The sequence below is a fragment of the Malus sylvestris genome, chromosome 6, assembly GCF_916048215.2.
Source record: "Malus sylvestris chromosome 6, drMalSylv7.2, whole genome shotgun sequence".
NCBI lineage: Eukaryota > Viridiplantae > Streptophyta > Magnoliopsida > Rosales > Rosaceae > Malus > Malus sylvestris.
In genome coordinates this window covers 22,222,261-22,228,665 of record NC_062265.1, presented here as the reverse complement: position 1 = coordinate 22,228,665, position 6,405 = coordinate 22,222,261, and positions in this window count along the sequence as shown.

The window sequence follows — 6,405 nt, the reverse complement described above, 5'->3', positions numbered from 1 at the left end:
AGGTATCATCCGACTGGAAGACGTTAAAGCAAGCACTTCTTGGGAGGCAACCCATGTATTCAAATAAGGAAGATTTTTGAATTGCTCCACAATTGGTTTTGCGTTCCTAAATACCTTCCCTTTTCTGCAGTTTTATTTTGCCATGATTGTCATTTTTATTTGTTGTTTGTTTAATTGTTTTTTGTGTGGGTTTATTTTTGAAACATTAACAGATATGCAAGGTATTTTACATTCATTTTCATAAAAAAAAATGGAACATTAAGCAGAAAAATACGAGAGCTTTCACAAAAGCTGCTTAGGAGAAGTCTCAGTAGTCGTCGGAGCCTCAGCAGTCGGCGGAGTCCTAGAAGGAGGAGTCATCGGAGGTTGATCATTTGGAGCTTCATTATGCGGTACAGCCCCAGAAGACGAAGACAAATGCTGTTGGAACAAACCCACAAACCTCTGATGATCAAGTAAAATCTGACCATCAGATTCCTACATCTGGTCAATCTTCATCTTCATGTTTGTAGCATAGTTATGTGCGAGCCTGTGCAACTGTTTATTCTCATGCTTGAGCCCTCTAATCTCCTGTTTGAGACTCATCACTTCAGCCGCCAATGATTCAACTTGACAGGTTCGAGCAAATAGGCGTTGGGCCATATTAGACACAGAACCTGCACACTGCACACTGAGAGCCAGAGAATCCTTAACAGCCAACTCATCATATCGTTTGGAAAGTAGTCTATTATCTTTGGGAGTGACAAGGTTACGGGTCACCACTGCAACGGTCATATCATTCTTCATTACCGAATCCCTAACGGTAAGAGGACCAATAGGGGATATGAAGGATGGGCGCCATATGTTGTCTGGAGAAGGCATGGATGCCTCTTCACCAAGGTTCAAGTCAAAATGACTGTCGGAAAGGCCAGAAATTTTCAAAGGTGTTGAAGAAAGAAGAGGTCGAACAAGTCAAGATCGTAGAAGTACAAGAAAGAAGTTTCTACAAGCAGAAATTCAAGTGTGCTTTGAAACGTACTGCATACTTCTATAAAAATCAGCACTCGAAGGGATTTCAAAGATCAAAGAGGCGAGCTCAGAAATCGAAGAGGCCAACTCAAAAATCAAAGAGGCGCTAGCTTTCTCAAAAGCTGGGCTTGCTTAGAAACCATGGCCAATCTTCTTTTCCTGATTTGTCGGCACTTGTCACATGCAACCTCTGCACTCGACGGGATTTCAGAGATCGAAGAGGCAATTCCAGATATCGAAGAGGCATCTGCTTTTCCAGACGTATCAGCATCTGTCACATGCAGAGTAAGCTTTGCAGAAATCACAGGTAGTTTGTCGAAGCTTTTTTCCAGACGTGTCAACATTTGTCAAATGCAGAGTCAGCTTTGCGGAAATCACCGGCAGTTTGTCGAAGCGCCGATTCCAGATTTTGAAGAGGCACTTGCTTTTCCAGATGTGTTAGCGCCTGTCACATGCACAGTCAACTTTGCGGAAATTACAGGCAAACTGTCGAAGATCTCTTGTGAAGTAGAAAACACGTGAAATTTACTATTAAATCATCCAACGGTTGCTGACAAGAGTGAAATAATAGTACCGGTTATAAATTCCTATAAATGTCACCCTTTACCCTCCATTGTAAGGCAAACATACATAACCCTTCTTCTTCTCCGAGAATGCCTTTCCAACAAACCCTCTCGAGTCACTCAGTGTTCCTTATTCCTTAGGGTACCTCTGCAAACAACTCATCCAAAGCAAAAGTATTTCATATCATGAAGGTTGAAAGCAAGAGTATCTCATATCATGCTTTTTCCCCGTTCTTCTCCTTGTCATTGTTTTGGGACAAGAGAAAGAGAGCACTCAGCCAGCACTTGGTATCAATCTTCCGATCTGGAATCGACTACCTGGAACCCCTTCTTGATTGCTTACCTAGCCTTGCTCTCGAGTACTCATCTTCATCATTTTATGCTTCATCTTCGTCTACCACATTTGCTTGGGGAACAGATAAGGGAAGTGAAAATTATACCTCAAAGCATGTGGAGACAATTTGCCAATTCATCCTCAGCTAGGCACAAGGAGAAAGAAAGCAAGAGGTGGGCACTTGGAAAGATTGAAGAAAGAAACAGACCAACACCTCTACCTCGTGCCTGCCCGCAGTGCAGAAGAAACAAGCAGAGAAGAATGCAGATTGCACAATCAAATCAACCCAGCAGAATGAGTCTGATTTGAAACCAAGGAACTCTCATATTCCTCGCTCAGAATTCCAAACCAGTTCGAGATTAAAGTTGTGGAAAGATAACAAGATCATCTATTCCCAAAACCAGATTTGCGTTCTTAAACTCTACTCTGTCTAATTTTTACTTTGCCATACTTGTCATGTTTATTCGTTGTTTGTTTGTGTGAGTTTATGCTTGAAACATTGAGGACAATGTTTGATTTAAGTGTGGGGGGGGGGGGGGTAACCATTGTTTTGCATGAAATTCGTAGGAGTTTATCACCCATTACTTCTAGTGTTGTTCCTTGCTGTTTTAAGTGTTTTTATGCTGTTTTGGAGTGTTTTAGTGTGTTTTGACATAAAAATCCGAAAATCTCATAAAAATTTGAAAAATTGTTTTGAAAAACCCAAAAAGAGTTGTTTTTGTGTATTTGTTTGTGTCTTAGGGTACCTTCCAACACAATGATGATGATTTGGTTTTTAATTACATGACTGTTAAAGAGAGTTATAAACATGGATGAAAATTTGATTTACTCTTTGGTGTATGCTTGGTTGTGGTTATAATTTATGAATTCACATGCAATCATAAAGGAAAAATCAGTTTTTGTAACATGCTTGAAAGAAGGAACTCAAATGAACGCTACAACCTTGTGAGACTAGAGCCTAAACGTTTATTTGGAGAGTTAATAATATGTGCACCATTGTTTTCTAAAGTCGTTGCATGATCTCATTATTCTTTGCTTGGTTGCTACTTAGAAGGTATTTCATCATTTAGTTGCAAATGCTAGAACTCATGCCTATTTCATTCAAAGCATGCTATTGATTTGCATAACACATATTCAAGATGAAGTTGTATAGTGACCACCAAAGCCAAATTGCCATGCCCCTATTTCATTATGTGTTTAAGTTTAACCCCATTGAGCCTTGTTAACCCACACTATCCTTACCTAGCCTAGTGTTAGGACCATCCATACCCTTGTTCTTGAAGCATAGTAAAGCATGACTTAAAATGAACTCCTTTTTTATCAATGTATTGCAGAAAGCAAGTGAGGGGGAAGTGATTCTTGTGTGTGTGTGTGCGCCAAAGTCCTTAATAAGGCACAGGTAGAAAAGAAAAAAAAACAATTGAAAAAAAAAGTATGAAAAAGAGCTCTAAAGTGTTGTTTGTTAAAGAAAGGGTTCAAAACATTGAATTCAGCCCTAAGTGTTGCATAAATCTTCCCTTTGTAATTAAAAGTTGATTCTGCATTCTAAAGTGATTTCCAAGTGTCTATTTCATTACTTTGCTTGCTATCGCTTTAAGAACGTTTGTTATCCCTATCCTTTCTTTGTTAGCCATTGCCCCCAAGCCCTGTTACAACCCTTGACTTCAATCTTGAGTGTTGTGTGTTTCAATTTGTGGAGTTCGAAATTGGTATGAGCATATGGTGTCACTGGTTCTCGCATCTAATTAGTAGCATTCCATTCATGAGATCATATCTAAACATGCTTAATAACTCTAGAAAATTGCTTTCTTTGTTATAACATATGTGAGTCCTAATCTTTCATGTTTACATCAATCTTCTCACATATACTAGTGTAGGGTGTGTAGTCAGAAAATGTGTGTGAAAATAGAGAGTATCTTGTAAGGAATTGAGTAAATTCTCTAAGGCATGTTACTACATTCAAAACATCGTTTTAATTGGTTAATTATGAACTAGTAAGTGGTGACTGTGATTAAGTATGTGCTAAAGTGTAAGGATGACCAAAATCTATGGGAATGATGATTTTTAACACGTCATGTTTCATTAAAAATCCCTGAGGCAATTGTTGGAAGGTCTAGGTTGTGTTTTGTTTTGTTTTGTTTTGTTTGTTTTGTTTTGCTCGAGGACTAGCAAAAGCTAAGTATGGGGGAATTTGATAGGAGCATATTTATGCGACTTAGTTAGCTTGTTTCTTGGCATTTATGTTGTTAGTTCGTAGTTATTTTAGTATTTTAAGTTATTTTAGTATTTTAAGCTATTTTTCGTGCGTTTGTAGGTCCAAAGGGTTAATGTGGCAAAGAAGTGCATTTTGGAGCATTTTTGGGCATGGAATGGATAGCATATGCTTGGAGCAAAAGGAATGGACGAAATTTGAAGTTTGTGCATCATCCTCTTCCTATAAATAACCATTTTAGCACACTCATTTCACCCAACACATCCACTCATTACAACCACCCAACACATTCACCTACCACTACATCCACTCATTACAACCACCCAACACATTCACCTACCACTATATCCACTCATTTCACCCAACACATCCACTCATTACAACCACCCAACACATTCACCTACCACTACATCCACTCATTTCACCCAACACATCCATTCACCTACCACTACATCCACTCATTTCACCCAACACATCCACTCATTTCAACCAACACATCCACTCATTTCAACCACCCAACACATTCACCTACCACTACATCCACTCATTACCACCACCCACTACATTTTCTCCCTAGCCTATAAATATATCCATCCAAAGACACATCCAGGGGGGACAGTTTAGGGAGAAAGGAGGAAGACACATTCTGCCGCAAGGCAGAGTCTTTTCTTCTTAACCATTCTACACATTCCCACAATAAAAACACAATTCCATGCACCTTCATTTCCCTTTCCTTGTTGTGACCTTCATCCAACCTAAACACATTCAGCCATTCCCTTCCATATATCCATATGCATCTATCAAACCACACCTTGTGCCGCAACAAAGAGAATAATGAGGACCCTTGGACGTGCTTGCCATTTAAGTTGGATTGTTGGAGCGTTTTTAGGTGTTTTCATTCTTTTGTTTTCAATGTCTAAATTTGTTTATCTTTGCTTTGTGAGTATGAGGAACTAAACCCCCCCTTAGCTAGGGGGAATTCAAAGCCATGAACATACTTGCAATATGAATTGATTACCTTCAGTTGTGATTTCATAAGTTATGACTTCAATTTGTTTAACTGCTTGATTGATAACTTATTCGTGTATGTTTATTAAGAGTGCACACTTAGTTTGCATGCATGAATATGATGCTAGAGTATAAGGGAGTTTCACCTAATAGTTACAAACTTATATTCACAAGTAGTGGAGGTCGTTTATAAATGATCGCATTAAATGAATTCTTGGCAGGAGTTTCATGTTCATCGTAGTAATGAATGCCTCGTTAATACTTATAGTTTTCATAATGCTTAATGATCTTTGATTGTATCTTTATTGTGTTGTTCATGAAAAGGACTTTTGAAGAATGCTTGAATTGTTGTATGCGTTTTCCCATCCAATTCAATAACTTAAGGAGAACTTGAAGGTTAATTTAAGCAGACTTAATTAACCTGGGGTGTTGAGTTTCATGATTTATCGAAAGAACAACTGAAAATTGGTTTATGTGCAAGTGTGTCATGTGTGGAAAAGAACCCTCTAGTTAGCCCATCATCCATAGTTTACCCAAATTCGTCCAAAATCTGTTTTAGTTTACAATCTGTTTGTTTTGTTTTCAAATTCGTCAAAATCAAATCCCCCCTTACTTTAAAGTGTTTTATTAGTCAAAATCTGTTTTAATTTGTGTTTTTAAGCGTCTTGAGTCAAGTTAGAACCTAATTTCGTCCAAAACCATCCCTAAAGTCAGTTTAGAGTCTAATTCATTGTTTTAAGCTGTTTTGAGTCTTTTAAACTAGTATTGAGTCTTTTTAGTTTGTATTGCATCTTTTGAGTCTAGTTTGGTGTTTTAAACTTAATTTTATGTTTTTAAGTCAGTTTAGAGGTTATTAGCAAGCCCTCATAATCCCCGGTCTAGAACGATCCATACTTACATTCTTTACTACAATTGATAGAAGAGGGTTTAATTTGTGTGTTAAGTAATTTTCGCATCACTTGTGTGACAAGATATTTCAAGCGGTTGAGAGTCAAAACATTTGTAATGTGTATGCCTTCTTATAATAGCATTTCCTTCAGTACCTAGTCCTCCACTTTGAAAGAGTGAGGCTTAGCCCTATAGTCATAATAGTCGACGGTACGTTCACGCCTGGTTGTCTTGATACGAACTTTTATCCCTCTTGTTGTACTGGGCTTGCTAATAGTAAAAATCCTTTCTCTTACCAAGAGACATATACGTTTGGTGACTTAGCGAGTAGCTAAATGAGGCAGGAGATGATGCAATGGGTGTCTGAATGGCCAAGATCTCCTCACTTGGTA